Source organism: Anguilla rostrata, unplaced genomic scaffold (genome assembly GCF_018555375.3).
Source record: "Anguilla rostrata isolate EN2019 unplaced genomic scaffold, ASM1855537v3 scaf0944, whole genome shotgun sequence".
In the NCBI taxonomy this organism is placed as follows: domain Eukaryota; kingdom Metazoa; phylum Chordata; class Actinopteri; order Anguilliformes; family Anguillidae; genus Anguilla; species Anguilla rostrata.
This window is the reverse complement of record NW_026986310.1, coordinates 51,551-73,607: the sequence shown is the minus strand read 5'-3', so window position 1 is coordinate 73,607 and position 22,057 is coordinate 51,551. Positions and strand designations below refer to the sequence as shown.

The window sequence follows — 22,057 nt, the reverse complement described above, 5'->3', positions numbered from 1 at the left end:
AAACCCCCCCCAAAAATTGGGGGGGGGTTTTTTGGGGAAAAAAAAAAAAAAAAAACCCAATTTTAAAAAACCCCCTTTTTTGGGAAAAAAAAAAGGGAAAAAAATTTTTTTTTTTTGAGGAAAAGGGGAAACCCCCCAAAAAAAAAAAACCCCAAAAATTTTAAAAAAAAAAAAACCCCCCCCCCCTTTTAAAAATTAAAAAGGGGGGTTTTTTCCCCCCAAAAAAAGGGGGCCCCCCCCCCCCCAAAAAACCCCCAAAAACCCCTTTTTTTCCCCTTTTTTTAAAAAAAAAAAAGTTGGGGGGCCCTTTTTAAAAAAAAATTTTTATTTTTTTTTAAAAAAAAAAAAAGGGGGGAACCCTTTTTAAAAAAATTTAAAAGGGGTTTTAAAAAAAAATGGGAAAAATTTTTTTTAAAAAAGGAAAAAAACCCATTTAAAAAAACCCCCTTTTCCCCTTTTTCCCAAAATTTTTTAAAAATTTGGGGAAAAAAAAATTTTTTTGGGGGAAATTAAAACCCTTTTTTTAATTTAAAAAAGGGGGGTTTTTAAAAAAACCCCCCAAAAAAAAAAAGGGGGGGGGGGGGGGGTTTTTTTTGGGGGGGTTTGAAAGGGGGGAATTTTTTTTTTGGGGGTTTCAGGAGTTTTTTTTTAAAAAATTTTTTGGGGGAAAAAAAAAAAAAAAGTTTTAAAAAAAAAAGGGGTTGGGGGTTAAAAAAAAATTAAAAAAACCCTTTTTAGGGAGGAAATTTTTAAAAAAGGGGGTTTTTTTTTTGGGAAAAAAATTTTTAAAAAAAGGGGGGGAAAAGGGTTTTTTGGGTTTAAAAACCCCAAAAAAAAATTTTTTTTCCCGGGTTTCCCCGTTTCCCTTTTTTGGGGGGGGTTTTTTTTAAGGGGGGGAAAAAAAAAATTTTTTTTGGGTTAAAAATTTTTAAATTTAAAAAATTTTTTAAAATTTTCAAAAAAAGGGTTGGGTTTTGGGGGGAAAAAAAAAAAAAAAAAAAAATTTCCGGGTTTTTTTAATAACCCTTTTTTTTAAACCCCCCCAAAAAAAGGGAAAATTTTAAAAAAAATTTTTTCCAAAAAAATTAAAAAAAAATTTTTTTTGGAAACCAAAAAAAAAAACTTCCCCCTTTTCGGGGGTTTTTTTTTAAAAAAAAACCCCCCCAAAGGGGGGCCCAACCCTTTTTGGGGGGCCCCCCGGGGGGGGCAAATTTTTTGGGGGGTTTTTTTTGGGGGGGGGGGGGGTTTTTTTTTTTTTTTTTTTTTTTTTTAACCCGGGGCCCCTTTTTGGGGGGGGGGAAAAAAAATTTTTTTTTAAAAATTTTTTAAAAGGGGGGGGGTTTTTTTTTTTTTGGGGCCCCCCCTTTTTGAAGGGTTTTGGGGGGGAGCCCTTTTTTTTTTTTTAATTTTAGGTTTTTTTTTGGGGGGGGGGGGGGGGGTTTTTTTTTTTCTTTTTAAAAGGGGGGGGGGCCGGGGGAAATTTTTTTTTTCCCCCCCTTTTTTTTAATTTTTTTAAAAAAAAAAGGGGGGGCCCTTTTTTTTGGGGGGGGTTTTTTAAAAAAGGGGGGGTTTTTTGGGGTTTTTTTTTTTTTTTTAAAAATTTTTTTTTTTTGGGGGGGGGGGTTTTTTTTTTTTTTCCCCTTTTTTTTTTTTTTTTTTTCCCCCCCCCCCCCCCTTTTTTTTAAACCCCCCAAAAAAAAAACCCGGGGCCCCGGGGGGAAAAAAAAAAATTTTTTTTTTGGGAAAAAATTTGGCAAAAATTTTTGGGGGGTTTTTTAAAAGGGGGTTTTTTTTTTTGGGGGGTTTGGGGTTTTTTAAAAAAAAGGGGGGGAAATTTTTTTAAAAGGGGGTTTTTTTTAAATTTTTTAAAAATTTTAAAAAAATTTTCCCCCCCCCTTTTTTCTTTTGGGGGGTTTTTTTTGGGGGGTTTTTTTTTTAAAAAAAACCCCCCGGGGGGGGAATTTGAAAGGGGGGGTAAGGAAAAAAAAAAATTTTTTTTTAAAATTTTTTTTTTTGGGGAAAAATTTTTAAAAAAAAAAAAACCCAAAAAGGGGGGGGTTTTTTTTTCCCCTTTTCCCCAAAAAAAACCCCCCCAAAAATTTTTTTTTTTTTTTTCCCCCCCCCCCAAAAAAATTTTTTCCCCAAAATTTTTTTCCCCCCCCCCCCCTTTTTTTTTCCCCCAAAAAAAAAACCCCGCCCAAAAAAATTGGGGTTTTTTGGGGGCCCCTCCTTTCCCCCCGGGGGGAAAAAGAAACCCCAAAATTTAATTTAAAAAAAGGGGGGGGGGCCCCCCCAAAACCCCCGGGGTTCATTTTAAAAAAAAAAACCCCAAAAATTTCCCCCCAAAAAAAAAAAAATTTTAAAAAAAAAAAAAAGGGGGGGAAAAAAAATTTAAAAAATTTTTAAAAAAAAGGGAAAAAACCTTTTTTCCCCGAAAAAAAACCAAAAATTTTTAAAAAAATTAAAAAAAAAATTTTTTTTAAACCCCGCCCCAAAAAGGGGGTTTTAAAAGGGGGAAAAAACAAAAGGGGGGAATTTTTAAAACCGGCTTTTTGGCCGGAAATTTTAATTTTTGGGGCCAAAAAGGGGGGGTTTTTTAAAAATTTTTTTTTTTTGGGGAAAATTTTTTTTTTTTAAAATTTTTTTTTAAAAAAAAAAAAAAAAATTTTTTTTTTTCCCCCCCTAACCCCAAAAACCCCAAAAAAACCCCCCAAAAAAAAAAATTTTGGGGAAAAACCCCCTCCCCTAAAAAGGGGGGGGTTTTAAATTTTTTTGGGGGGGAAACATTTAATTTTTTTTTTAAAAAAAATTTTTAAAAAAAATTCAAATTTTTTATTTTTTTTTTTTTTGGGAAAAAATTTAAAAAATTTTTGGGGGGAAAATTTTTTTTTCCCAAAATTTTTTTAAAAACCAAAATTTTTAAAAATTTTTTAAAAAAAAAAAAAAATTTTTTTTTTTTAAATTTTGGGGGGGTTTTTTTGGGGGGGGAAAAGGAAAAAAAAACCCTTTTTTTCCCGGAAAGGGGGGGCTAAAAAAATTTTTTAAAAAAAAAAAAAAGGGGGTTTTTTTTTTTTCCCCCCCAAAAAAATTTAAAAAATTTTAAAAAATTTATACAAAAATTTTTTTTTCTTGTAAAAGGGGGGAAAAAAAAGGGGGGCCTTTTTTGGGGTAAAAAATTTGGGTTTTTTAAAAAGGGTTTAAAAAAAAAAATTTCCCCCTTTTTTTTTTAAAAAACCTGGGCCGGGGAAAAGGTTTCCCCTTTTAAAAAAATTTTTTTTTTAAAAAAAAAACCCCCAAAAACCAAAAAAAAAACCAAAAAAAAAACCCAAACCCCGGGGGGGGGTTTTTTTAAAAAATTTTTTTTTTCCCCTTTTTTTTTTTCCCCTTTTTTTTTTTCCCCGGGGGGGGGTTTTTTTTTTAAAACCCCTTTTTTTTGGGAAAAAAAAAAAAGGGGTTTTTTTCCCCTTTTTTTCCCCTTTTTTTTGGGGTTTGGGGGGGGGGAAAAAAGGGAAAAAAAAGGTTTGGGGGGGTTTTTTGGGTTTTTTTTTTCCCCTTTTTTAAAAAAAAAAAAAAAAAGCCCAAAAAAAAAAATTTAAAAAAATTTTTAAAAAATTATAAAAATTTCCCCCTTTTTTTTAAAAAAAAATTTTTAAAAAATTTTTTTTAAAAAAAATTTTTTAAAAAAAGGAAACCCCCAAATTTTTCCCAAAAAAAAAAATTTTTTTTTTTTGGGGTTTTTTTTTTTCTTAAAAATTTTTTTTAAAAAAAAATTTTTTTTTTTTTGGGGGGGGGGGGGAAGGGGTTTTTTGGGGGAAAAAAAAGGGAAAAAAAGGGGGGGGTTTTTTTTAAAAATTTTTTTTTAAAAAAAAAAAAAAATCAAAATTTTTTTTTTGGGGGGGGTTTTTTAAGGGGGTTAGGGGGGTTTTTTTTTTTCCCCAAAAGGGGGGTTTTTTTTTTTGGGGGGGGAAATTTTCCTTTAAAAAAAAAATTTAAAGGGGGGAAAAATTTTGGGGGGTTTTTTTTTTTTTTTGGAAAAAGGGGGGAAAGGGGGGTTTTTTTTTTCGGAAAATTTGGGGGGCCCCTTTTTTTTTTCCCCCCCCCAAAAAAAAGGGGGGGCCCCCGGGGAAAAAAAAAAAAACCCCAAAAAAAAAAAAGGGCCCCCAAAAACCCCCCCAAAAAAATTTTTTTTTTTGGGGGTTTTTTGAAGGGGGTTTTGGGGGGTTGGGGGCCCTTTTTTAAACTTCCCAAAAATTTTTTTAAAATTTCCCAAAAAAAAAGGGGTTTTTTTAAAAAAACCCTTTTTTTTTTTAAAAATTTTTTTAAAAAAAAATTTTTTTTAAAAAAAAAAAATTTTGGGGGGAAATTTTTTTTTGGGGTGGAAAAAAAAAAAAAGGGGGGTTTTGGGGGGGAAAAAAAAAAATTTTTCCCCCTTTTTTTTTGGGGGGTTTTTTTTTTTGGGGTTAAAAAAAATTTTTTTTTAAAAAGGGGGGTTTTTAATTTCCCCAAAAAAAAAAAAATTTTTTTTTTTGCCAAAAAAAGAAAAAAAAACCCAAAAAAGGGGGGTTTGGGGGGGAAAAATTAAAACCCTTTTTTTTGGGGAAAAAAGGAAAACAATTCAAGGGAAAAAAAAAAAGGGGGGGAAAAAAAATTTTTTTTGGGTTTTAAAAAAATTTTTTTAAAAACCCCAAAAAGGGGGCCCGAAAACCCCCAAAAACCCTGAAATTTTTTAAAAAAAAAAAAGGGGGGTTTTTCCCCCCCCAAAAAAGGGGGGGGGGGCCCGGGAAAAAAAAATTTTTTTTTTAAAATTTTGGGGCCCCCTTTTTTTTTGGGGCCCCCTTTTGGGGAAAAAAAAAAAAAGGGTTTTAAAAAATTTTTTTAATTTTTTTTTTTTTTTGGGGGCCCCCCAAAAAGGGGGGGGGAAAAAGGGGGAAAGGGGGGGGAAAAACCAAAAGTTTTAAAATTTTTCCCGGTTTTCCCCCTTTTTTTTTTAAAAAACCCCCTTTTTCCTTTAAAATTTTTTTTTGGGTTTTTTTGGAAAAAGGGGGGGGGCGGGCCCCCCCCCCCCTTTTTCCAAAGGCCCCGGGAAAAAAAACCCCCAGGGGTTTTTTTTTTTGGGTTTAAAATTTTTTAAAAACCCCCCAAAAAAAACCCCCCAAAAAAAAAATTTTTTTTTTTTAAAATTTTTTTGGGGAAAAAAAAAAAAACCCCCAAAAATTTTTTTTAAAAAAGGGAAAAATTTTTTTTTTTTTGGGGAAAAAGGGGGGGCGGGGGGGAAAAAAAAAAAAAAAAATTTTTTCCCAAAAACCCCCCCGGGGCCAAAATTAAAAAAAGGAAAAAAAAAAAATTTAAAAAATTTTTTTAAAAAAACCAAAACCCCCGGGAAAAAACCCAAAAAAACCTTTTTTTTTTAAAAAAAAAAAATTTTTAAAAAAAAAATTTAAAAAAAAAATTAAAAATTTTTAAAAGGGGTTTTCCCTTTTAAAAAAAAGGACCCCTTTTTCCCTTTTTTTTCCCCTTTTTGGAAATTTTTAAAAAAAGGCCCAAAGTTTTCCGGAAAGGGGGAAATTTTAAAAACCAAAGGGGTTTTTAAATTTTTTTTAAAAAAAATTTAAAATTGGGAAAAAAAAATTTAAAAATTTTTTTAAAAAACCCCAAAAATTTTTTTTTTTTTTTGGAAGGGAATTTTTTTAAAAAGGGAAAGGTTTTTTGGGGAAAAAAAAACCCACCTGAATTTTTTTTGGGGGTTTTAACCCAAAAATTTTTTTTTGGAAAGGGGTTAAAGGGGGGTTTTTTTTGGGGGGGGAAAAACCCCAAAAAAAGGAAAAAAAAATTTTTTTTTTTGGCCTTTTTGAAAGGGGGGGAAAATTTTTTGGGGGGCCCCCAAAAAAAATTTTTTTTTAAAAAAAAAAAAAAGGGGGGGGAATTTTTGGGGGTTTTTAAAAAAACCCTTTTTTTTGAAATTTAAATGAAAAAGGGGTTTTTTTTTCCGGGGGAAAAAATTTAAAAAAACCTTTTTTTAAAATAATTGGCCCTTTTTTTTAAATTTCCGGGGGCCTTTGGGGGGGGTTGGGGGGGGGGGGTTTTTTAAAGGGATTCCCCCAAACCTTTTTAAAAAAAAGGTTCCCAATTTTTTTTCCCCAAAAGGCCCCCCCTTTTTTTGGGGGGGGGAAAAAAAAAAACCCGGGGATTCAGGGGGCCCCCCCCCAAAAAAAAAATTTTTTTTAAAAAAATTTAAAATTTTTTGGGGGTTTGGGGCCCCTCCCCCCAAAAAACCCCGGGGGGTTTTTGGAATTTTTAAAAAAATTTCCCCTTTTTTAAAATTTTTTGGGGGGTTTTTTTTCCCCCCCAAAAAATTTTTTTTTTTAAAATTTTTTGGGGCCCCAAAAAAATTTTCCCCCCAAAAAAAAAAACCCTTTTTTAAAACCCCCTGCCCCCCAAAAAATTTTTCCCCCCTTAAAATTTTTAAAAAATTTTGGGGGCCCCCCCCCCAAATTTTTTTTAAAAAGGGGGGGGGGTTTTTTAAAAAAAAAAATTAAAAAAAAATTTTAAAATGGGGGGGTTTTTTTTTTTTAAAAAATGGGGAAAGGGAAAGAGGGGGAAAAAAAAAATTTTAATTTTTTTTAAAAAAAGGGGGGGTTTGGGGTTTTTTTTTTTAAAAAACCCCCCCCCCCAAAAAAAACCCGGAAAACCGGGGGGGGGGGAAAAAACCCCCCTTTTCCCCGGTTTAAAAAAGGAAAAGGGGGAAAAATTTTTTTTTTTTGGGGGGTTTTTTTTAAAATGGGGGGAAAAATTTTTTGGGGGGGTTTGGGGTTTAAAAAAAAGAAAACAAAAATGGGGGGAATTTTTTTTTTGGGGAAAAAGGGGGTTAAAAATTTTTTTTCTTTTTGCCCAAAAAAAAAAGAGGGGGGGGTTTTTTTTTTTTTTAAAAATTTTTTTTTTTTTAATTTTTTTGGGGGGGAAAAGGCCCCGGGGGGCCCCAAAAAAAAAAAGGGAAAAAAAAAAACCCCCCCCCTTTCCCAAAAAAAATTTTTTTTTTTTTTTTTTCCCCAAAAACCGGGTTTTTTTTGGGGTTTGTTTAAATTTTTCACCCTTTTGGGAAAAGGCACCAAAAATTTTGGTTTTTTTTTTTCCCCCCCCCCCCCCCCCTTAAAAAACCCCCCGGAAATTTTTAAAAACCCCCCCCAAAAATTTTTCCCCCCAAAAAAAAAAAACCCAAAAAGGGTTTTTTTTTTTCCCCCCTTTTTTAAAAAATTTTTCCCCCCCCCCCCCCCCCCCCAAAAAAAAAAAACCCTTTTCCCCCCAAAAAAAAAAAATTTTTTTCCCCCCAAACCCCAAAAAAACCCCCCAAAAACCCTTTTTTTTAAAAAACCCCCCCCTTTCCCTTTTTAAAAAAAAAAAAATTTTTTTAAAAAAAAAACCCCCCCCCCTTTTCCCAAAAAATTTTTTTGGGAAAAAAAAAAATTTTTTATTTTTTTAAAAAAAAAAAAAAATTTTTAAAAAAAAACCCAAAAAAAAAAACCCCTTTTCCCCCCCCCCCCCTTTTTTTTTCCCCAAAAAAATTTTTTTTTTCCCCCCAAATTTTTATTTTCCTTTTTTTTAAAAATTTTTTCCCCCCCAAAAAAATTTTTTCCCCCTTTTTTTTAAAAAAAACCCTTTTTAACCCCCAAAAACCCTTTTTTTTTCCCCAAACCCTTTTTTTTCCCAAAAATTTTTTTTTCCCCAAAACCCTTTTTTTTCCCCAAAAAAATTTTTCCCCCCCCCCCCCCTTTCCCCTTTTTTAAAAACCCCCTTTTTCCCCCCCCCCCAAAATTTTTTCCAACCTTTTTCCCCCCCTTTTTTTTCCGCTTTAAAAAAAAAACCCCCCCCTTTTCCCCTTCCCCCCCCCCTTTTTTAAAAAAAAAAACCCTGTTCCCCCCCCCTTTCCCCCCCAAAAAACCTTTCCCCCAAAAAACCCCCCCTTTCCCCCCCCCCCCCCCCTTTTTCCCCCCCAAAACCCCCCCCTTTTTTTTAAAAAAAAAAACCCCCCCCCAAAAAACCCTTTTTTTCCCCCCACTCGTCCCAAAAAGACACAAAGGCAAATGCGCTACCCAGTGAGCTAAAGGGAAGTCCAAATCAGGGCTGCAAGTTTTTATGTTTTAAAATTGGGGGCCCCACTAGCATGTCGTCCTTTTTGTGTGAGGTACAAATGTTTTTATTAGCTGATGTACCTAAATGTCCAATGTGGAAAGATTCTTTCTGGGCTTGGAGAATTGGAGATGATGTAATCAGGCAGGAAAAAAAAGAAGATGGAAAAAAATGCTGAATATAAAGTTTGGGGCTTTATTGTGCAGATGTGAAGTTGTTTGTGAATTCTGTCTGTTGAAATGGTTTTCAGAATCTACAGAAATGACAGAGTCTGTGGTGGTTGTTGTGGTTATATATTTTCATGATTATTTGATTATGATGATTATTGGGGCTTTTTGGTTATTTTATGTGCTACTGTGGTAGGGAACCCTGAAAAGTGCCAAACTCTCAGCGCTGTTCAGGTATGGGGCATGCAGCCCCACCAAGTTGTAACTGCCATCCCAACATAATCATATCTTTGGAGTTTGTCTCTGCAGACCAGGAGTATCTCGGGCTGCTGTCCTGCAGGCAGTTACATGTTGGTAAATTGCACATTTAGTGCAATCAGCTGCCGCCGTTGATAGTTTGTTCTTTGTGTGGTGCGTGTTTCACACATTCCATGTCAAGCTATTCAAATATTTTAAAAGGTCCTCCCTTAGGTACAATGTTCAGGTTGCATACTGACATTACAGAAAGTGCATGATCTTTTCATCATTCGAGAAACATGAAAATGTATTTTTGCTGCGTATGTGTTTGTTGTGTTCTGTTCAAGCAGGATTAGTTATTGTACAAATGTACAAACTAAAAGAACACTTACCTTGGATGAATGTTTCGACAGCTTGAAAAAAAAAAGAAATCACAACTAATTTACTTTTTTCTTGAACAGGCAGAAAAGGCAATGAACAAAACATAGGAAATTAGGTGAACCAAAAACATGGAATAATGAAAGTCCGAAGTGGATTCCTTTCAACAAAGATAAAATGAAAAAAAAATTACATCTCCCATCAAAAGACAGAAATAGTGAATCTAAAGACTAATAACCCTTATGACACCTTTATTAACCTGTCTCCCTAAAACACCTTATTACCCGTCTCCTAAAACACCTTTATTAACCTGTCTCCCTAAAACACCTTTATTAACCTGACTCCCTAAAACACCTTTATTAACCTGTCTCCCTAAAACATCTTTATTAACCTGCCTCCTTAAAACACCTTTATTAACCTGTCTCCCTAAAACACCTTTATTAACCTGTCTCCCTAAAACACCTTTATTAACCTGTCTCCCTAAAACACCTTTATTAACCTGTCTCCCTAAAACATCTTTAGCAACCCATTGGTTGGAGCTTAATTTCGGAGGCACCCGTATCTGTACTAGCGTTATACACTCGGTCTGTCGTCTTCTTAGCCAGGTAGCTAACGTTAAACTCGATGAAAATGCAAAATGAAGACTGCCGAAGTGTGGGTATATTTCATTGGATTTCAGAATTTAAATAACATTCAACAAAAATTTACAGATGCAAAGCAGACTACAGTGCAGAAAGTGCATGATCTTTGTATCATTCGAGAAACATGAAAATGTATTTTTACAGTGATGTTATTCTGTTGTGCTGTTCAAGCAGGATTAGATTTTGTACAAATGTAAACTGAAAGAACACTTACCATCTGGGGAACTGTTCCTCTTGAGAAAAAAAAAGAATCACAACTAATGTACTATTTTTGAACAGGCAGAAAAGGCAATGAACAAAACATAGGAAATTAGCTTGAACCAAAAAGATGGAGATACACATTAAACACAGGCTAAAGTGAGGATCACAAAGGACTACAATGGAAACAAAGTGATCAATGATCAGTTGGGTTTGTTGAAATTTGATGAATCAATTTAACACTTCCCTACAGGAAAATAGTTTCAATCTCAATACTGGATTTCAAATATAACTGTGCCTTGAATCACAAGATTCTTTCTGCTATGGATCCATTTATTTTGAGATCAAACTGAATGAAAGTCTGAAGTGGTTTCCTTTCAACAAAGATAAAATGAAAAAAACTCAACCTACAATCAAAAAGACAGAAATTCTGAAGCTAAAAGACTAATACCCATCACCTTATTACCTGTCTCCCTAAAACACCTTTATTAACCTGTCTCCCTAAAACACCTTTATTAACTGTCTCCCTAAAACCCTTTATTACCTGCCCTAAAACATCTTTAGCACCTTGTTGGAGTTATTCGAGCACGTACTGTACAGTGTATCATGTCTGTCGTCTTCTTAGCCAGGTAGCTAACGTTAAACTCGGTGAAAATGCAAAATGCAGAACTGCCTGAAGTGTGGCTATATTTTCATTGGATTTCAGAAATTTAAATGACTTTCCCACAAATATTTCACAGGATGCAAAAGCAATAGTTAAAATATTTTATTTTTAGTTAGCCAGCAAGCTAGTGTAATGAGTTAGAGGTTTGCATCAGTCCAAGGGAGGATTTGAACCCGGGTCTATCACTCGTCTAAAAAGACACAAAGGCAAATGCACTACCCAGTGAGCTACAAGGGAAGTACACATCAGTGCTGCAAGATTTTACTGTTTTAAATGTGTGCATGTATGTAGGTTCATTTTGTGTGTGTGTATCAACTGTTTTAATTAGCTGATGTACCTAAATGTCCAATGGGGAAACATTCTTTCTGGGCTTGGAGAATTGGAGATGATGTAATCAGGCAGGAAAAAAAAAAGAAGATGGAAAAAAATGCTAAATCTAAAGTCTGAGGCTTTATTGTGCAGACATGTGAAGTTGTTTGTGAATTCTGTTTGTTGAAATGGTGTCAGAATCTACAGAAATGACAGAGCCTGTGGTGGCTGTTGTGGTTATTAATTTTATGATTATTTGATTATGATGATTGGGGCTTTTTGGTTATTTTATGTGGTACTGTGGTAGGGAACCCTGAAAAGTACCAAACTCTCAGCGCTGTTCAGGTATGGGGCATGCAGCCCCACCAAGCTGTAACTGCCATCCCAACATAATCATATCTTTGGAGTTTGTCTCTGCAGACCAGGAGCATCTGGGCCTGCTGTCCTGCAGGCAGTTACATGTTGGTAAATTGCACATTTAGTGCGATCAGCTGCCGCGGTTGATAGTTTGTTCTTTGTGTGGTGCGTGTTTCACACATTCCATGTCAAGCTATTCAAACAAGTTAAAAGGTCGTCCCATAGGTACAATGTTCAGGTTGCAGACTGACAGTACAGAAAGTGCATGATCTCTTTATAATTCGGGAAACATGAAAATGTATTTTTACAGTGTATGTTTTTCTTTTGTTCTGTTCAAGCAGGATTAGTTTTTCAACAAATGTATAAACTAAAAGAACACTTACCAGAATCTTGTAGATCCACATTGTCGAGAAGATCTTTAACTAAAAAGATGCAGATACACATTAAACACAGGCTAAAGTGAGGATCACAAAGGACTACAATGGAAAAAAAACTGATCAATGATCAGTTGGGTTTGTTAAAATTTGATGCATCAATTTAACACTTCCCTACAGGAAAATGGTTTCAATCTCGATACTGGATTTCAAATATAACAACTGTGCTTTGAATCACAAGATTCCTTCTGCTATGGATCCATTTATTTTGAGATCAAACTGAATGAAAGTCTGAAGTGGTTTCCTTTCAACAAAGATAAAATGAAAAAAACTCAACCTACAATCAAAAAGACAGAAATTAGTGAAGCTAAAAGACTAATAAACCCCTTATGACACCTTTATTAACCTGTCTCTCTAAAACACCTTTATTAACCTGTCTCCCTAAAACATCTTTAGCAACCCATTGGTTGGAGCTTAAGTTCGGAGGCACCCGTATCTGTACTAGCATTATACACTCGGTCTGTCGTCTTCTTAGCCAGGTAGCTAACGTTAAACTCGGTGAAAATGCAAAATGCAGAACTGCCCGAAGTGTGGCTATATTTTCATTGGATTTCAGAAATTTAAATGACTTTCCCACAAAAATTTTACAGATGCAAAAGCAATAGTTAAAATGTTTTATTTTTAGTTAGCCAGCAAGCTAGTGTAATGAGTTAGAGGTTTGCATCAGTCCAAGGGAGGATTTGAACCCGGGTCTATCACTCGTCCAAAAAGACACAAAGGCAAATGCGCTACCCAGTGAGCTACAAGGGAAGTACACATCAGGGCTGCAAGATTTTACTGTTTTAAATGTGTGCACTTGTATGTCTGTCCATTTTGTGTGCGTGTATCAAATGTTTTTATTAGCTGATGTACCTAAATGTCCAATGGGGAAACATATTCTATCTGGGCTTGGAGAATTGGAGATGATGTAATCAGGCAGGAAAAAAAAAAAGATGGAAAAAAATGCTGAATATAAAGTTTGGGGCTTTATTGTGCAGATGGGAAGTTGTTTGTGAATTCTCTCTGTTGAAATGGTTTTCAGAATCTACAGAAATGACAGAGTCTGTGGTGGTTGTTGTGGTTATATATTTTCATGATTATTTGATTATGATGATTATTGGGGCTTTTTGGTTATTTTATGTGGTACTGTGGTAGGGAACCCTGAAAAGTGCCAAACTCTCAGCGCTGTTCAGGTATGGGGCATGCAGCCCCACCAAGCTGTAACTGCCATCCCAACATAATCATATCTTTGGAGTTTGTCTCTGCAGACCAGGAGTATTTGGGCCTGCTGTCCTGCAGGCAGTTACATGTTGGTAAATTGCACATTTAGTGCGATCAGCTGCCGCCGTTGATAGTTTGTTCTTTGTGTGGGGCGTGTTTCACACATTCCATGTCAAGCTATTCAAACAAGTTAAAAGGTCGTCCCATAGGTACAATGTTCAGGTTGCAGACTGACATTACAGAAAGTGCATGATCTTTTTATCATTCGAGAAACATGAAAATGTATTTTTACAGTGTATGTTTTTCTTTTGTTCTGTTCAAGCAGGATTAGTTATTGTAAAAATGTATAAACTAAAAGAACACTTACCAGAAGCGTGTAGATCCACAGTGTCGAGAAGCTCTTTAACTAAAAAGATGGAGATACACATTAAACACAGGCTAAAGAGAGGATCACAAAGGACTACAATGGAAAGAAACTGATCAATGATCAGTTGGGTTTGTTGAAATTTGATGCATAAATTTAACACTTCCCTACAGGAAAATGGTTTCAATCTCAATACTGGATTTCAAATATAACAACTGTGCCTTGAATCACAAGATTCCTTCTGCTATGGATCCATTTATTTTGAGATCAAACTGAATGAAAGTCTGAAGTGGTTTCCTTTCAACAAAGATAAAATGAAAAAAACTCAACCTACAATCAAAAAGACAGAAATTAGTGAAGCTAAAAGACTAATAAACCCCTTATGACACCTTTCTTAACCTGTCTCTCTAAAACACCTTTATTAACCTGTCTCCCTAAAACATCTTTAGCAACCCATTGGTTGGAGCTTAATTTCAGAGGCACCTGTATCTGTACTAGCATTATACACTCGGTCTGTCGTCTTCTTAGCCAGGTAGCTAACGTTAAACTCGGTGAAAATGCAAAATGCAGAACTGCCCGAAGTGTGGCTATATTTTCATTGGATTTCAGAAATTTAAATGACTTTCCCACAAAAATTTTACAGATGCAAAAGCAATCATTAAAATGTTTTATTTTTAGTTAGCCAGCAAGCTAAGTGTAATGAGTTAGAGGTTTGCATCAGTCCAAGGGAGGATTTGAACCCGGGTCTATCACTCGTCCAAAAAGACACAAAGGCAAATGCGCTACCCAGTGAGCTACAAAGGAAGTACACATCAGGGCTGCAAGATTTTACTGTTTTAAATGTGTGCACTTGTATGTCTGTCCATTTTGTGTGCGTGTATCAAATGTTTTTATTAGCTGATGTACCTAAATGTCCAATGGGGAAACATATTCTATCTGGGCTTGGAGAATTGGAGATGATGTAATCAGGCAGGAAAAAAAAAAAGATGGAAAAAAATGCTGAATATAAAGTTTGGGGCTTTATTGTGCAGATGTGAAGTTGTTGGTGAATTTTCTCTGTTGAAATGGTTTTCAGAATCTACAGAAATGACAGAGTCTGTGGTGGTTGTTGTGGTTATATATTTTCATGATTATTTGATTATGATGATTATTGGGGCTTTTTGGTTATTTTATGTGGTACTGTGGTAGGGAACCCTGAAAAGTGCCAAACTCTCAGCGCTGTTCAGGTATGGGGCATGCAGCCCCACCAAGCTGTAACTGCCATCCCAACATAATCATATCTTTGGAGTTTGTCTCTGCAGACCAGGAGTATTTGGGCCTGCTGTCCTGCAGGCAGTTACATGTTGGTAAATTGCACATTTAGTGCGATCAGCTGCCGCCGTTGATAGTTTGTTCTTTGTGTGGGGCGTGTTTCACACATTCCATGTCAAGCTATTCAAACAAGTTAAAAGGTCGTCCCATAGGTACAATGTTCAGGTTGCAGACTGACATTACAGAAAGTGCATGATCTTTTTATCATTCGAGAAACATGAAAATGTATTTTTGCAGTGTACGTGTTTCTTTTGTTCTGTTCAAGCAGGATTAGTTATTGTAAAAATGTACAAACTAAAAGAACACTTACCTTGGATTAATGTTCTGCCATCTTGAAAAAAAAAAAGAAATCACAACTAATTTACTTTTTTCTTGAACAGGCAGAAAAGGCAATGAACAAAACATAGGAAATTAGCTGGAACCAAAAAGATGGAGATACACATTAAACACAGGCTAAAGTGAGGATCACAAAGGACTACAATGGAAACAAAGTGATCAATGATCAGTTGGGTTTGTTGAAATTTGATGCATCCATTTAACACTTCCGTACAGGAAAATGGTTTAAATCTCAATTCTGGACTTCAAATATCACAACTGTGCCTTGAATCACAAGATTCTTTCTGCTATGGATCCATTTATTTTGAGATCAAACTGAATGAAAGTCTGAAGTGGATTCCTTTCAACAAAGATAAAATGAAAAAAAACTCAACCTATAATCAAAAAGACAGAAATTAGTGAAGCTAAAAGACTAATAAACCCCTTATAACACCTTTTACTGTCTCTAAATTTATACCTGTCTCCCTAAAACACCTTATTACCTGTCTCCCTAAAACCTATTGCCCTAACACTTTATACCTGTCTCCCTAAACACTTAACCTTCTCTCTAAAACTCTAGCAACCTGTTACCATAAATCACTGTAACAGACTGATTCCGTGACGAGCCTGTAAGCCATGCTAATCATTTTTATTAAAGATTACGCAACTCTGTTATTCCAAAATGACGGCTTATTCCACATAGGGGAAAGTCATGTTTGTGTTAGGTATTCGTGTGGCAATGACTGTTCTGTCTGTCTGTTCTGATCATGTGATTTTTTAAAAATACCAGATAAGGTCTGCTGGTGCTAGTTTGTAATGTCGCGTTTGTATGTGTTATTTTTACTGTTTATGTGCCAAATGACTAGTGTGTAAATGTTTCTGTTTAAATGTTTTGGTTGAATAACACATCACCCCTATTTTCACTGACCGTTAAAACCATGCTAAACGTACTCACTTCCATGTCTCAGCTCCATGCACTGCCAAATGGAGCAACAGAACAAACCAACCTAATGTAGACGGGGGTGGATGGCATCTACCATTGCAGTCTCAGGTTACGGGGGGAATTTTTGTATTTATTTATAATTTGCGTGTAGATCATTTCAAGTGCCTTTATTCTCTTTTCTTACGTTATAGATTACTTATGAAATTGGTTTCATGTTTTCTGTATTGTTCATTTATTGTAGTTTGGCTGTTCTAAGCTAATTGATTTAATGCATGGTGGTTCATGCCAGGGGAGGAGCTACTTGTATAAAGAGAGTCCTGGCAGTCCTAACGATCCGTACAAACAACACGAGAATTCGACTAAATATTGTCTTAATCAATCAAACAAAGAAATTGAGCTGCTGTTTCTGGTAATATGCAATCTGAGGATGAAGGTGGGGGGAGTTGGGAAAGTAGTAAGAGCAAAAACAGGAAAAGGAAAACTAAAACTACTCGTAATTCATCTCAGGAGTCAGACGGAGGGGGAGAGCAGGTAAAGATAACGAGAATGGACAGCAGCCAGTCAGAAGAGTTTAAAGTGATCTTTAAACTGAAGGTAGGGCAGTCTGCTCGCGAGTGCATTGAAGGAAGAGCTGGCTGAAATTGTAAATGCAAGGATTCTGGCAGATGGAAAGCTGCTTGTTTACTGTAAGTCTGCTGCTCAGTTGGCCAAAGCTGTTTCTCTGGATGCGAAAGGGAAGAGGCGAGTGGAAGGATTTGTCCCAGGGAGTAGGGCTGGTATGAAAGGAGTGATCTATGGGGTCTTGCTTGAAATATCTATCATATACTATGGGGGCGACATAGCTCAGGAGGTAAGACCGATTGTTTGGCAGTCGGAGGGTTGCCGGTTCAAACCCCGCCCTGGGCGTGTCGAAGTGTCCTTGAGCAAGACACCTAACCCCTAACTGCTCTGGCGAATGACAGGCATCAATTGTAAAGCCCTTTGGATAAAAGCGCTATATAAATGCAGTCCATTTACCATTTACCATCTATGGAGGAACTGGTCAGGGGCATTGATGGTGCGAAGGTTGCTGAGGCATTTTGAATAAGAGTTTTCCGTGATGGAACTAAATGTGAGTCAATTGTTGCAGTGTTAACTTTTCAGGAAGAGGCTCTTCCAGAGCGAGTGTTCCTAGGATGTTTGTCCTTTAAAGTTCATCCACATAGGAGGCCACCCTTGAGGTGTTTTAAGTGCCAGAAGTATGGCCATATTGCAGCTGCTTGCCATGGAACTAGAAGGAGCGGTAAATGTGGGGGTGAGCATGAGATTTTTCATTGTAAGGAAAAGGAGATTAAGTGTGGTAGTTGTGGTGGAGGGCATATTGCTGGAAGTCGTGAGTGTGAGCAACACAAGCAGGAAATGAGGGTGCAGCAGTATAGGGAGACAAATAAAGGGGTGTCTTATGCTGAGACTGTTAAAAAGGCTGCAAAATGGGGTGAGGCAGATGAGGTGAGAAGGAGAGGGAGGGCCCCTCTCAGGTAACCTGTGTAACAGAGGAGTCAGTGGTGGTAAGTAGGTTTAAATTCCTGGCTTTTATTGTTGAAGGGCGTGAGTGTGTGGTGGTAGAAGTATGGAGTTAATCAGGAAGATTCTCAGTGATAAATCCGTATAACCCTTGTTTCCAGTTAAGTATGGAGAAGTTAGATGGAATAATGGGTCAAGTGCAGCCCCCAGTGGTGTGGGCAGGAGATTTTAATGCACACAGTCCTTTATGGGGCAGCAAAAATAAAGATAGGAATGGTGTGTTAACAGAAGATCTTTTGGATAAATACTCGCTTGTGATGTTGAATGACGGAAGGCCGACAAGATTTCAGGTTGGTAATGGGAGTCTGTCATGTATAGATTTAACTTTTGCATCGGCTGAGTTAGTTAGGTGTAGGGATTGGGATCTTTTGGAGCGTTACACCATGGGGAGTGATCATTTTCTCATTTTAAGTCGGTTTGGTAGAATTTTGCAGGTGGAGAAGGAAAGCACTGTGAGAGGATTTAACTTTCAAAAAGCGAACGGGGGTAAATTTAGAGAACAACTATTGGCAGATTTGGGAGATGGTATGAGTGAGGGTAGTGTAGAAGAATGGAGTAAGTCCTTCTGTTCTGTAGTGAAAAGAGCGGCTGAAAAATCAATTCACGTCAAGGGGAACAGGAAAGAGAGGAAAATAGTGCTGTGAAGGCTTGTTATGAGGCAGTGCAGGCTCGTAACAGCGTATAGGCAGCTTAGAAAGAGTCCAGTTGAGAGCCATGATATTGGATATAAGAGGCTGTGAGCAGAGGCTAGGAGGGTTATAAAAGGGGCTAAGAAAGAGAGCTGGCACAGGTTTTGTGGCACTATAGGTACAGAAACCACTGTTAAGCAAGTTTGGGGTATGATTCATCGAATGGCTGGGCTTAACAGGGGTCTGCCTATTCCTGTTATGGTAGAAGGAAATAAAGAAGGTGTAAGCAAAGGGAGAAGGCTGATCTATTAGGCAGGTTTTTCCAGAGAGTACATAGTACTGGTAATGTGGGCAGAGAGGGATAGCTGAGGAGGGAAAAAATGCTTGAGCAGGAAGGACATAAACTTCAAACGAATACTGATCATTTCCACAGCAGCCATACCACCACGCACTCTGCTCCTGCCAACTGGCTGAAGCTAAACAGGTGTGGGCTTGGTTAGTACTTGGATGGGAGACCACCAGGGAATACTGAGTTGCTGCTGGAAGTGGTGCTGGTGGGCCAGCAGGGGGCAACTTTCCCTCTGGTCGAATAAACCCCAATGCCCCAGTGCAGTGACGGGGACACTGTGCTGTAGGAGATGCTATCTTTTGGATGAGATCCTGACTCACTGTGGTCATTAAAGATCCCATGATACTATTTGCAAAGAGTAGGGGGTTCCCTGGTGTCCTGGCTAAAATACCAGATCTGGCTCACACAAACCCTACTTTCTCCTCCTTTGAATTTCATGCGATTACTGTAACTCATCCCTCAAAATTTCATAATAATGTTCTGTACCGCCCTCCAGGTCCATTCGGCTCATTTCTGGACGAGCTGGACACTCTCCTGAGCTCCTCCCTGAGGATGGCACTCCTGCTATTCTACTGGGAGACTTCAACCTCCCACCAGAAACCTCCCAACTGTCCAGGGTTTCCTCACTCCTCCAGTCTTTCGTCCTCCCCCCCCCCCACACAAGGCTGGTAACCAACTAGACCTTGTATTCACCAGAAGCTGCTCCATTCCCCAACTTGCAGTGACTCCCTCCATGTCTCGGACCACTTATTTCTTTCTTTCTCCTCTCCTATTTTCTCCCCCTCAATTCATCCAATAGCTCACCCACAGTAACTTTCAGGAGAAATCTCCCTACTCTGTCACAATCCTCCCTCATCTCCACTGCTCTGTCTACACTTCCCCCTCCTGCGTCTTTCTCTAACCTGCCAGTTGACCTTGCTACCTCCACCCTCAACTCCTGCCTCTCTCAGTCCCTCGACTCACTTTGTCCTCTTGTCTCCAAACCAGCACGCTCCTCACCCCCCTGCCCATGGCTGACCGAGTCACTACGCTCCAGCAGAACATCACTGCGGGCTGCAGAGAGGAAGTGGAGAAAATCCCGATCCTCTGATGACCTGACCGCATACTATACCCTGCTGGCGACTTTTACATCTGCCCTCACGTCTGCAAAAGCCTCTTTTTTCCAGTCCAAGATCAGCGCATGTGTCTCTAATCCACGTAAACTATTCTCCACCTTCTCTTCCCTCCTCATTCCTCCTCTACCCCCACCTCCCTCTTCCCTCTCCGCAGATGACTTTCTGGCCGCCTTTGAAGGAAAGGTGGCTACAATCCGGAACTCCTTCACCCATCCAGTGAGCCCCCCAACCCCCCAGGACAAACCCACAGCCACACTGACCTCCTTTGAAATGCTGGAGGACTCCGATGCATTACAACTCATCACCTCTCATCGCGCAACCACCTGTCCACTTGACCCCATCCCATCTAAAGTTCTCCAATCCATCTCCAGCGAGCTCCTTCCCTATCTGTCTTCCATTGTTAATTCCTCTCTCTCCTCTGGTCATGTTCCCTCTGTTTTTAAGATGGCTCATGCTACCCCACTACTCAAAAAACCCATCTTAGATCCCTCCGATGTAACAAATTATCGACCCGTATCCCTTCTACCCTTTCTGTCCAAAACCCTTGAACGAGCAGTTCTTAAACAATTAACCTCTTTTCTCCATCAGAACAACCTGCTAGACCCTCACCAGCCTGGCTTCCGATCCGGGCACTCAACAGAGACTGCACTACTAGCTGTGACGGAGGCACTTGCCACTGCAAGAGCCCCACGCCTTTCCTCTGTCCTGATCCTTCTTGACCTGTCTGCAGCTTTTGACACGGTCAACCATAAAATACTCCTCTCCACCTTGGCTGGGATGGGAATTGCCAGGACTGCCCTGTCTTGGTTCGCTTCCTATCTTGCAGATAGGACGTACCAGGTCACCTGGAAGGGGTCTGCCTCTGCCTCTCATCCACTTGTTACGGGAGTGCCGCAGGGATGTGTACTGGGTCCTCTGCTGTTCTCCTTATACACCAGATCTCTTGGTTCAGTCATTAATTCACATGGTTTTTCCGATCATTGTTATGCAGATGACACACAACTCTTCTTTTCCTTCCCCCCCTCGGCCACACAGATCAATGATAAGATCTCTTCCTGCCTGGCTGACATCTCCACCTGGATGGCCAGCCACCATCTGAAGCTCAACCTCAACAAAACTGAGCTGCTCTTCTTCCCGTACAAGACCTCCTTGCTTCGTGAACTCTCAATCACGGTTGATGGCACCACAGTGACTGCCTCTCACTCTGCCAAGAGCTTGGGGGTGGTCCTGGATGACCAACTGGACCTCAAGGCAACATCAGGGTCCTGCAGATTCCTCCTATACAACATCAGGAGGATTCGACCATACCTGACGACGCACTCCACCCAGCTGCTCGTCCAGGCTACGGTGACCTCTCGCCTTGATTACTGCAACTCTCTCCTTGCAAACCTGCCAGCTTGTGCCATACAGCCACTACAGATGATTCAGAATGCCGCTGCCCGACTCATCTACAACCTCCCCAAATTCTCCCACGTCACTCCTCTGCTGCGATCACTTCACTGGCTACCGGTCGCTGCCAAGATCCGATTCAAAGCCCTGACCCTTGCCTACACTGCCGCCGACAGGACAGCCCCCATCTATTTGCAGGACATGACTGAATTCTATGTGCCTGCTCGACCACTCCGCTCTGCGGCAGCAGGGCGTCTTGCAACCCTCCCACCCGCCCAAAGGGATCACAGAGCTTCTCCACCCTAGCTCCCCAGTGGTGGAACGAACTCCCCGTCCCTCTCCGAACCTCCCCCTCACTATCCATCTTCCGCCGTGGCCTGAAGACTCATTTCTTCAGACTATACCTAGAATAACCACCACCACGCTGTATATATTTAAAAAAAAAAAAAAAAAAAAACCTTTTTCCTGTCACTTGTTACATGTTGCCCATCCCTGCACTTCTTGGTAAATTGTATTCGTCCTAATACTGTAGCTTATTCTTCTGCCTAGTTTGGCTTTGCAGATGTTAGACCAGGATAGTGTTCATTGTTCTCGGCTAGAAATAGCTGTACAAAATAAGTAATTGTACCTTACTGAACCCGTGTTCAGCAGTTGTCTACGATCATGAAAATGCACTTTTGTACATCGCTTTGGATAAAAGCGTCTGCCAAATGAATGTAATGGGATGCAGACAGCAGAGGGAGAAAGCTATACAACGTCCAACCATCTGTTAAACCTGGTAATAGAGTGAATATGCCTCGGAAAGATGAAATCAAATTGACAAGTCTAAGGCTGGGGCATTGCGGTTTAGCTAGTGGGTTGGTGCTAGTGGGGAAACACAGAGATGGCAATTGTGAGAACTGTGGAGTCCTGGAGTCTGTACAACATGTCTTGATGCATTGTCTGATCTATGCTGGGGAAAGGAGGGTTTTATTTATAGAGTTATGCAAACTGGGAATTAAAAAATTTTCCCTTAGATCATTGCTGGGCGACGGGATCGTTCAAAACGAGAGAGCTAGGGAAGTAATACAATAACCCGTTGTATATAAGTGGAATAAACCCCTCCAGGGCTGTCCCGGTTATTAGAAAATCATGTAGGCTACTTCGGTGGTAGTATGGGGTTACAGAAGAAATCATAGGACAGATGGACTGACGACAACTTCGCTTTTTCATACGTCAGTGGGCTAATTTGCCTAATCTTCGCGGGACTTTAGACCGCGGTGGAAACGCAGACAACAATGAGCTGAAGGAACCTTTTAGATCCTTGAAAAGTAGTTCCTGGGACTAAAAGTTCTGGGTACTTTTGGTGGAAACGTGGCTTTAGTGCGATC

At 38.6% G+C, this 22,057-nt stretch overlaps 1 protein-coding gene and 1 long non-coding RNA gene across 2 annotated transcripts in view; both read right to left on the bottom strand.

Annotated features, from left to right (window-relative positions):
- Positions 1-22,057, bottom strand: part of LOC135246839 (T-lymphocyte surface antigen Ly-9-like) — a 93,915-nt gene that overhangs the window by 20,847 nt on the left and 51,011 nt on the right. The gene's annotated exons all lie outside the window — the stretch shown is intronic.
- LOC135246837 (uncharacterized) lies at positions 15,484-18,664 on the bottom strand. The gene is made up of 2 exons (XR_010327981.1): positions 16,660-18,664; positions 15,484-16,447 (listed from the first exon to the last, which is right to left on the bottom strand). It is a non-coding gene; the product is annotated as an uncharacterized LOC135246837 (long non-coding RNA).